General features: G+C 41.9%; 1 pseudogene; it reads left to right on the top strand.

The window, feature by feature from the left end:
- Nucleotides 1-1,136: 1,136 nt before the first annotated feature.
- On the top strand, nucleotides 1,137-10,857 carry LOC118793054 (annotated as a pseudogene).
- Nucleotides 10,858-11,277: the final 420 nt, after the last annotated feature.

The following is an 11,277-nucleotide window of genomic DNA, read 5'->3' as shown; positions in this document are numbered from 1 at the left end:
GACACAATGAACTGCATTTACTGCTGTAGATATGGCCTAAAATTCGCAGGGAAAACAAAATTCGCAGAGACAAGCGGCACATTGCAGTTTAAACATGACACACTTGTGAAACACAATAACAGCTTGAAACATAGAATATGCAGAGATTGATATGCTAGCGAATCTGCATCGCCACTTCCAACGGCATTTCGCAGGCAGGAAGCTAGCATTCAGTCGGCAGATGAGGCTGAAATGATCGTGAAATTCAACACAGCCTATTTCATAGCTAAGCATGAACTACCATTCACCAAATTCAAGTGTCACATTGAATTGTTGAAAAAGAACGGTGTAAAAGTGAATCCGACATACAGCAACAATACAGCATGCGCGCAGTTTATTGGCGCTATTGCAGATTCACTCAAACAACAGACCCATGAGAAGATAAAGGACGCCACTTATCTCTCATTCATGATCGATGGCGACATGGATGTTTCAACTAAAGAATGTGAGATAATCTACACAAGGATCCTACAAAAAGGCAAACCAAATATTTTGATTGGCCACATTGAAGTCCAGCATGCACATACTCAAGGTATGTAAACTACAGTATCTTGCAAAACAAATATTTTAACTCCAGTTTAGTGCTTACTCAGAATAACATAACTATCACTTCAGATATGGCAGGAATGACCAGTGAAAGCATTTCTATGCTGTTAAATTTATATATTATTTTATTTGTAGGTGCTACAATGGTTTAACTGTTCAGTGTGATGACAGGGGAAAGACACTGTGGTGGTTTTGATGTAGGCTACAGTGAATATTATTGCAGATAAATATTTTATTTTATTTCAAGGAATTTATGATGCCACCAAAGAGGCCTTTCATCGTCTAGGGACAGAGACAGGTTGGTTAGAGAAGACAGTCGCCATGGGAGCTGATGGTGCTGCCGTCCATCTTGGACATAAGGGAGGTGTAATATCGCTCCTTCAAGCTGAGGCAGGGGCTTTTATTGTCCCATTTCATTGCTTGCCACATAGGTAGGTTATGAGGACAACTAGGTTTAAGTTAGGGATAGTAAGCAATGTATGTATTCAAGTTTAATTCATTTTAACTGTAGATTGGAGCTGGCAATGCTGTCCTTGCAAAGGAAAATCCCCATGGTGGACCAAGTCTACAATCTCCTTAACATGGTATGGAAGACGTACCACTTCAGCAGCAAGTCTACGAGAGAGCTGAGAGCCCTCGGAGAGGAGCTGGGTGTGCGTGTCAATGTCCCAGGTGGTGTCAGTGGGACACGCTGGCTCCCCCATGTAACCTGTGCCCTGCAAACCCTACTGAGACCTGGAGGAGAGGACCAAAACCCTCACAGCAGTGTACTTTCACATGGAACATCTGACTGCATCATCAAGCAATGCAGATATTGCTGGGAGAGCAATGAAGGTCTGTATTTCATTTTAAAATCATTTCAGATTTAGATTCATAATTTTTTCTGATATATTGGTTATGTCCTACAGGTCAGAAAGTTGATGGAAGATGGAACATTTGTAGGTTTTTGTCACTTCCTGGCTGACTTGTTTGAGGCCATCAGCAAATTCAGCCTTCTCCTTCAAAGAAATGATCTTAGTAGTCTTGCCTCAGGTAAGGCTAAAGACACAGTATATTGTTTAAGATAAATTAAATCAGAGTTGATTAATTCTAATCATGTTAGGTTTTGACCCCTTTATTGTTTTTATTTCTAAAAATGTTTTACAGGCTGTCAATGGGATTGAAAATCTCATTGTGACTGTTGAGGCCATGGCAGTCAGATGCAAGCCAAGTGGTAGGCTAGCTGAGCTGCAGGCAGATCCTAAGGCACAGAAACAAAGGCAGAAGGATAGTGGGGAGATTCCCCCTGTCTACAAATATCAGGTAAGCAATTATTTTATTGATTTTACTTTATGAGTTGAGTTTTTATTCTAATATCCTTGTCTTAAGTCATCCCCTGTATGTTTAACTAAGGGAGTCACTATCAAAGGAGAAGCTGCTGGACTAGCAGAGCATGGGCTCTCCACAACAAGCACACCAAAGCTGCAGCAAGCAATGAAAGCAACAGTTAATGGCACTGTTCTGCACTTGAAACAAAGATTCAGCAGTCTACTCGGCAAGTGAAAGGATAAAATTGTAACATTTACTGTCAACATAAAATAAGCAATCATTAATCACACACTCGTTTTTGGTGTTCTCTCTCTCTCTCTCTCTCTCTCTCTCTTTGTCTCTCTGTTTTAATAGATGAAGAGACGACAACACCAACAGCAACAGCAAAGGCTGTAAGATCATTCAAGATCTTTAGTCACGATTCCTGGCCTGAGGAGAGAGACCAGCTGATTGACTATGGTGCAGAGGAGCTGGACTTTCTGCTAGACCACTTTCACACTGTGTTAATAAGGTCACTGACTCTTAGAATCATCATGGAAGAACATATATAACAGTATAACAAAAAACATCTTTTCACACATCTAACTTGAGTGATGCTGTGGTGCTGTAATTGCAGTAAAGTTAATGAACAGTGATCACTTACCTCATGGTTGCATTTAATGTATTTGTTTAGTTGTTTTTTGTACTGTAATGACAGAAAGGTCACTGAACAGATATTTCTTTGTGTACATTTGTTAAGTTGAGGTTCTTCTCTGACCACATACCTCATTGTGACTGCATTCTGTAAACATGATTAAAAAAGCACCATTTCAATTAAAATGTGACACTAGTAACAGCACATTGTAGTTTCTGTATTTATTACAGTTAAAATGGGGGGAAATGTTAATAATTGTGTTGCAAATCGATTTATGATGTGTGCCCCTATATTTTCTGCTTGGGGTTTTCAGTGCTCCTGGTAAAAAAAGTTAGTCTGGAGCCCTGTATTATATTTAGATTTTTCAAAATAGCCAACAATATTATTTAAAATTACATTTTTCAAAAGAAATTCATACATAGGCATCAACTTCATGATTTATTTTTGTCTAAGAAGCAAATTTCAAGCATTTATGCATGAGTCTTTAGATCAAAATGTCTTTGAATGCATGTTTCCCATTATATGAATCAGGTGTGTCCAAAGTTTTGACTGGTAGTGTATGCATAGTACATTAATACCTGCTTAACAGTGAACATGTGAAAGTGTCAATAATTTATAAGCGTCCAAGTGTATGTAATGCATTTTTACATCAATTTGAATCAGAATTGTTCATTAAGGAATATGTAATATGCTTCATTTCCACATCCCCTACTCAAGGTCATTTTACCTGATGCAAAACAAACGGCATTAAAAAGTACTTAGGTTATTATTCATTTGTCAAGCAGATGGTCTCATCTTTCCTTCTTAAATCTTTCAAAATTACATTATCGAACACACCCTGAAACCAGTGTATGTCAGTGCATTATTGAGAACACTGAAAACATTGAGGTAGGTGACTTTGTTTTATACAGGGCAATGTAGCGGTAATAGTAGGCCAGCCAACATGAATCATTTTGGCTTTTAATGGCATTGTCTGTCAATAAGTGTTATCCATGCTATATCTGGGCAAAAAACTGGATTGGGACATAGCCTAGGACCTATATGCATCTCACTTTCTTAGGTGTGCTGCTTGGTGATTGGTTCACATGATCCTTCCTAGCCTATCCCTGATATCCCTGGGAGACATTCCTGGGGAGATATTGCAGACCTTTTCAGGATCTCTTCTCATTCTATTGGGTCTATCACAGGACCCAGCTCACTCCATCTGGTGAGCATTCCCCTAATCTACTAAACAAGAAGGTGGGATATGGTGAACAAAGTAGCTAGAACTCAGGTATTGGAAGCTAGTGATGGAAGGAAGACTCCAAGTGAGACTGCACCAACCTCTCTTTAGGATTCTAGTTTCAGTGAAAATCTAAATTAGAGAGACTTTTAAGAAACATTGGAAGTGGACGTGGAAAATATCCGAGCTAACCTAGACCCAGGGCATTGAGATTAACCAAGAAGACCCAAAAACATCAAAAGAAGAAGAAGCTGAACTCTTGTTCAAAGAGGGACAGAGTGAGGCATCTAGCCGCATCCTGCTCTGGACCACACTGAAGAGCCGAGCCTACCATCTAGCCCTACCCAGCATGCAAATAGGGCCAGCCCAGTGATCTAGCCTTATTTAACGCGCAGAGGGGGCCAGTGATCCAGCTTTAACCAGCATGCAGAGAGGGTCAGGCCAGTGATCTAGTCCTACCCAGCACGCAGAGAGGGCCAGGCCAGTGATCGAACCCTACCCATCACACAGAGAGAGCCAGGCCAGTGATCCAGCCCTAGCCAGCATGCAGAGAGGGCCAGGCCAGTGATATAGCTCTAGTATGCCTTCCTGCTGTGCCCAGTTGAGGAGGGAGCCTGAGGAACACTGAGTATAACAGTTCCATCTGCAAAATTCTCAAAGTCTTTAGCTGTTCTTTATCTTAAAAAAACCCATTCACTACACAACTGCTAACAATCAGAGATCTGGCTGCAAAAACACAGCTGGAATCACAACCCTCATCAGTTCCCACTGAAAACCTCAGCCTGTACCCAGGACTCAAATCCCTGTCAAAGCGAAATGGCCTCAATGAACTCTGAGGTTCACATATTAAAAACACATTATTTCTGTCCCAGAAGGTCTTATTGCCATGGGATAAAACGCTGCTGGTTCAGGGGACTCTGGTGAAGATTTTAACAGTGGTCTAACCTGTCAAGGAATTGCCCTGGGATGCCACAGAGCCCTTATATATTCAAAACTGTGAAAAGAGTCAAATTTTCTGTATATTTTGTTTATTCAGTTTTATCAGTCAATAAATGTGTAGGAAAAATGATGATGAATATTTTCAGTTTCATATTGTCTAGGTAAGTGTTCATGAAAAATCTAAATATTTTTGTTGATATTCTGTCTAAGTCCATGATTATTTGCAAAAAGCCTGTTTTGACTCCTTGAAAATGGCCTTGAAATTCCAAATCCAAAATGTTGTCTCCCTAGCATTGTGTCACCCTGCGATCATTTGATCTAGCATTGATAACATCTATTAACTGGGGATGGCATTTTTATGAAGGCCTTTTTCTTTGGCTGGTCTACTATAAGCATGAGTCATATCCCAAAGCCTGCAAGTTCAATTACTAAGTGCCCCCTGCTGTAGTACCCTTGTGCAAAGTGCTTAACCCAACTTGCGTCAGTAAATGTCCACTCATATGAATGGATCATGTAAAAATGTAAGGTATGTAATTTGCTATGGATAAGAGCATCTGTTAAGCAAATGTAATATACTCCTGAGGACTTCCTGGCAGCTGGTTAGCTTCTTAATAAGGGAGACAGAAAACTCAGCTTCATGTAGTAAGTCTCCTCAACCTGTTTTTCATTGTTTTGCTAACTGAAAAGAGTGCCACCCTTCTGCAGATGATTCCTTTTCATGTGATCCTGTCTGACATGGTCGCTCTGCCTTTGTGCAAATCACCTCAGGTTTTATCTTTCTTTGGGACAAAAACATTATGTTTTAAGACCAGACAGATCTCTAAACTCTGATGCTTTCAGAATTACTGAAATCTGGTCACTTTGTTCTAACGGCTTACAGCAAAGTGCACAATGCCATCATAAAATAAAGAGCAACCCCTGACGGGTTCTCTGCCTCCACTGTTTGCTGCACAAAGGCCGCAACTGTATGGGGATCAGATCTGCAGTATGGCATTCTGGAAAACAGCCCACTGCTCTAACCACAGTTATACTATACCAGCATTACCACTGCTTGTAGGCCTAACAAATATAGCAATGGTTTTGATGACGCTGTCATAAATGCTGTCATGACCACTGTCATGAAAAGAAACAATTGCCTGTAGCTGATTGGTTTTAATTGGTTGTGATCCCAGAGTGATATGTGTATGTTATAATAAAAAGCTGGTTTTAAGAGGTACACTATATGGACAAAAGTATGTGGCCACATCTGTTTTTCAGGGTTTGGGCTAGGCCCCTTATCTCCAGTGAAAGGCAATCTTAATGCTTCAGCATACCAAGACATTTTGAACAATGCTATGCTTCCAACTTTGTGGCAACAGTTTGAGGAAGGCCCTTTTCTATTCCAACATGACTGTGCCCCAGTGCACAAAGCAAGGACTATAAAGACATGGTTTGATTTGGTTTGAGTTCGGTGTGGAAGAACCTGACTGGCCCGCACAGAGCCCTGACCTCAACCCCATCGAGCACCTTTGGGATGAACCGGAACGGAGATTACAAGCCAGGCCTTCTCGTCCAACATCAGTGCTTGACCTCATAAATGCTCTACAGAATGAATGGGCACAAATTCCCACAGAAACACTCCAAAATCTTGTGGAAAGCCTTCCAAGAAGAGTGGAGGCTGTTATAGCTGCAAAAGTGGCACCAACTCCATATTAAAGTATATGTATTTGAATACAATCTCTTTACAATGTAATGGTCAGGCGTCTGAATGCTTTTGTCCATATAGTGTATATCTGTGGGACTGGCAAAATACAAAACTTGATTAAGTGAATGCAAGGTCAAAATCCACAAATGTCCAACGTGAACCTGTGCCATTCATCCTGTCCCTGTCCCAATGCCACTCTTTCAGTGACAGATGACATAATCATCATGATAATGGCCTTCACAGTGACTTCACTGGTCAAGGCTGCATGCACAATGCACTTCCTGTAAAATGCTATGCCTCTCACAAATAACAAAAAGCGAAAGGCTAAATTGATCTTACTACAGCCAGCAGAAATGCTCACCTTGCGTCAGACAACACTAAATGTATTCCATACCACGGTTACATTGCACATTGGCCCAGCAGAGAGGCAGTGGGGAATAATGCAACTCTCTGCACTCGGTATGAAGAATCTGTGTATTTCCATGTTCTGAATGCACCTGATTAACAGCAGTGCTGCTGCATGTTCCATTCCAAGCTTTTATTTGTGCTCTCTCACCTCTTGGAGTGCATTACTATGGGCTTGAAAATAACCAGGTAAATTGTATTTTTAATTTACATGAGCCCCTATCAGACCAGAGTCTGGCCCTTTCCTTTGGGCTTTACATCCCAATCACAAGTGAGCATGAAGGGCACTCCCAAAGGAAATGCAGGTTCAATTATTTTTCCACATTTTACAATTCTGTTTCAGTTACCGTTAATTACAAGAGACCTTCATTTTATTAGGAATCTCCAGTTCAGCCTAGCACTTCAATACACTGAGACTGATGCAGATTGAGTGAAACTGAATGAAATTCTCCTCCAGCGACCTTGTAATGTGTATGCAAAAGACTCTCGAAGGAGTGTACAGTCGGCTAAGCTAAAAAGGTTTATATAAACCTTCATTTAACTAGTCAATCTCACTGAAGACCTAACAATATAAGAGGTTGTGCCAAAAACAGTAATCAGATAACATACATGGCTATATTGATACTATATGACCCTGTATACTCTCCTCATCTCCTCCTCATCTTGTAAAAGATTAATTCAGAGGACTGGGCTTTATGTTCAAAGTTCTTATCAGAACAGTACATGCAGGGAAGGCCCTGCTCCTGGAACGAGATTAAACAGCACACTGTTGTGTAACAGACAGACACATTCCCAGTCTGCCATCATCTCAAAGTACTCCTAGCCAAGCCTTTGGTTTCCCTGATGGTGCAAAGCTCTGCATAGAGGTGCTCTGGCTGCGGCTGTGCGATCCTCTTCTACTGTGTTGAAGCTAGTTGGAGGCTTTGCTATTTATACTGAGCAGCACTCAGATATGCACACTGGTGTAATTACATTATGAGTGCGCAACCTTCAGCTGCCAAAAAAAGCAACTGAGATGAGACAGGATTTAATCAGAAATAAATCAGCCTGGGGAACTTCCAGTTGAATGATGTAAATGGAGTAGAGTTGAATGCCTCATGATCCTGCTACACATCATTTCTAAAATATTTTTAAACCCCCTAATTGATATTCTACCACTGTTAACCTGACTAAAATAATACTAAAACACCACCTGTTGAAATATTGCTTCCAAATTGGCCAAACAAGTTAAGAAGGATGCCAGTGCCAGAGATGGCACTCCCGCCACTTCCAGTGAGCTCAACATTGCATTGCTCTAGTCCCCTTACTCAAGCAGCACAGAGCTGCCCTCTCTGCGGAATTCAGGTTGGCGATCACAACACTTGAGATAAAGCCTCAAGACTGTGTCCCAGCCATAGTAACCGACCATGGACAGCAAATAACATCCTTAGAATCCAATGCTGACCTGCTCAGTGACCTGCTCAGAGTCCAGGCACTGGAAATTATGTGCGCAGCTATAGCCAAAAGCAATTCTGAGCTCAAAGCTAAGACCGCAGCCCCTGTGGCCCATAGCTGCAAAAGTAACTTATCTTTTTTATTTTTCTTAATTATTGGCATACCTGAGTCTAAGTTCCCCACCACAAAGCTTTCTTATGTTTCTTTCTGCTGTTTGAGATCTTGGGTGACCGGGTTCTGTCTTTCTCTCCGGAACATGAACATGCCCACAGAGCCCTCATCACCGGGCCAAAGCTGGAGGAGAAACCAAGAGTGGTCATCATCCATCTTCCAGATCAAGGACAAGGCTATCTGAGGAGCTGGGATCACCGGGGTAAAGCAATCGCCATCTATGATGCTAAGGATTACACTTAAGATAGGGGTGAAAGAATGTTCACGACAGCCTCCTGCAGTTGGTAGCCATAGGCACTAATTAGTCGTAGCTGCTATTTAGCTTTACTGGCTAATCATCATCCAGGTAATGTTAGCTATATGGTTCATGTGCTAAGTTGCCCATTTAGCTTCAGTTCAAATTAACATTGCAGCTTGTTTGTCAACACTTCTAGAAAAAGGCAACAAAGGGTAGCCACCCTAACTGATAAAAATAGACATTTCATACCATCTAATATTATACCAGATAAAAATGGTCAGTATACAGCAGGTCCTCAGTTTACGACGTACGACCTACGGCGTTTTGTGGTTAAGTCACCATCTCCCATAAATTTATTAAGAAAGTCTTGTTCCATCATTCCGACGTACAGAGTTTGCGGCGTTAAAACAAATTTTGCGTGGATACTAGTTGGCGAGCGGAGCGGATGAATATGTCGTCATGCGGCGCTATACGAGGAAGACGGCTTTGTTTACATTCGCCAGTTGTGCGCCATATTGGATTGTGCTACATTCGCTTTCTTTCATTTGTGTTGTTTTTTTGGAAACTTTTTGCCCTTCTTTATGGCTCCCAAGCGTAAGTCAGACTCTTCTGATGGCAGTGCTTCGAAGAAAAGGAAAGCCATCTCCATGGAAGTGAAATTAGATATAATAAAATGCTTGGAAAAGGGCGAAACACCAACGAACATCAGCCGGTTGCTTGGCCTAAGTTGCACGACTGTCTCGACGATCATCGGCGATAAAAAGCGTATACTTGAACATGTGAAAGGATCTGCTCCTATGAAATCAACTGTGATTACAAAGCAGCGTAGTGGTCTCATTATTGAGATGGAAAGATTATTAGTGTTTTGGCTGGAAGACCAGCATCAACGGCGTATCCCAGTGAGCCTTATGTTGATTCAGGAGAAGGCTAAAAGATTGTTTGAGACCTTGAAAAGAGAAAAGGGGGAAGGGAGTGAAAGTGAAGAGTTTGGGGCTAGTAAAGGTTGGTTTATGCGGTTTAAGGCTTGTGCTAATTTGCATAACCATAAGGTGCAGGGGAAGCTGCTAGTGGTGATGAGAAAGCAGCAAGTGATTTTCCTAGTGCGTTGGCTGAGATAATTAGGGAGGGGGGTTACTGTGCTGAACAAGTGTTTAATGTGGATGAGACAGGCTTGTTCTGGAAGCGTATGGCTACCCGTACATACATTGCCAAGGAGGAGAAGACAGCACCAGGCCATAAAGCTAGCAAGGAGAGACTGACTTTGCTTCTGGGGGCTAATGCTGCTGGTGACTTCAAGCTGAACCCCTTGTTGGTGTATCTGGCCGAGAATCCAAGGGCACTCAAGGGCATTTGGAAGGGTCAACTACCTGTCATCTGGAAGTCTAGCAAGAAGGCATGGGTGACACTTCAGATATTTGAGGACTGGTTCACCAACCATTTTGTGCCAGAAGTGGAGCAGTGCTGTGCTTCAAAGGGGCTGCCCTTTAAGGTGTTGCTAGAGCTGGACAATGCCCCTGGTCACCCTTCCCATTTGGATGACTTTCATCCTAATGTCAAGGTGGTTTACCTTCCACCTAATACCACTTCCCTTTTACAGCCTATGGACCAAGGTGTCATTGCCTCTTTCAAGGCCTACTACCTCCGAAGGACATTTGCTATGGCTTTGCTAAGGACTTGACTCTCAAGGACTTTTGGAAATCTTATAACATTCTTGCTGCTGTAAAGAACATTTCTGATTCTTGGGATGAAGTTAAGCAGACGAACTTGAATGGTGTGTGCTTATGGTGTGTGATATGCTTTAAAATTAATATACGATCAATGGCCATGGGGTTTTTGGGACTTTCCAGGTAAAAGATAATGGTGTATTACGTGAGATGAGGTGATCTCGAAGGAGGAGCATGGGAGGAGTTAGAGAGTTAAGTCATGGTAAAGGAGGAGTTGGGAAAACAGCATAAGAGGATGCAGGCCAAGGGGTGTCTGAGCGTGCTCGGGATATGCTTGCGAATGCATTGTAAGCTGTTGCTCCGCGGACCAACCCGGTTTACTGTATGTGATTGATCACCATATGCAATAAACCAAAGCCTTAACTTTTCAGACTCTGTCAGAACTTATTATTTTCAGAAGACATCAAAGTGTGGAGGAGCACCCTCGGTCCATCTGGCCCAGACCCGGGGGACATCCGCCACAGATCCAAGCCCAACAGATTATTTGTATGCTGTGTACGGATAATGGTGTGAGATCATGTCTGATCATAACATAATTAATGATAAATTCAGAGACTTTTATTCCACACTGTACATAGCAGATTCTGTTTCCAAACAGGAGGTCATGGAATACCTCTTCAGTAGTTTAACAGTACCCACTTTGTCCTTAGACCTTAAAACACACTTGGAAGAGCCAATCAATCAAGAAGAGATGGCAGCAGCCATATCTTCATTGCATTCAGGGAAATCCCCAGGACCTGATGGTCTTCCACCAGAGTTCTACAAGAAATTCTCCGTATGGCTCATTCCTCACCTGATTTCAGTCTTTTCTGAATCTCTTGAGAAAGGCGCTCTCCCACCAACACTGAACCAGGCCTGTATCTCTTTATTAGCTATATAAGGTAAACATCCTTTGGAATGTGCCTATTTCAGGCCTATTTCATTGCTAAATGC

Source organism: Megalops cyprinoides, chromosome 18 (assembly GCF_013368585.1).
Source record: "Megalops cyprinoides isolate fMegCyp1 chromosome 18, fMegCyp1.pri, whole genome shotgun sequence".
Lineage (NCBI taxonomy): Eukaryota > Metazoa > Chordata > Actinopteri > Elopiformes > Megalopidae > Megalops > Megalops cyprinoides.
The sequence above is the reverse complement of the archived record's forward strand: the minus strand, read 5'-3'. Positions and strand labels throughout refer to the sequence as shown.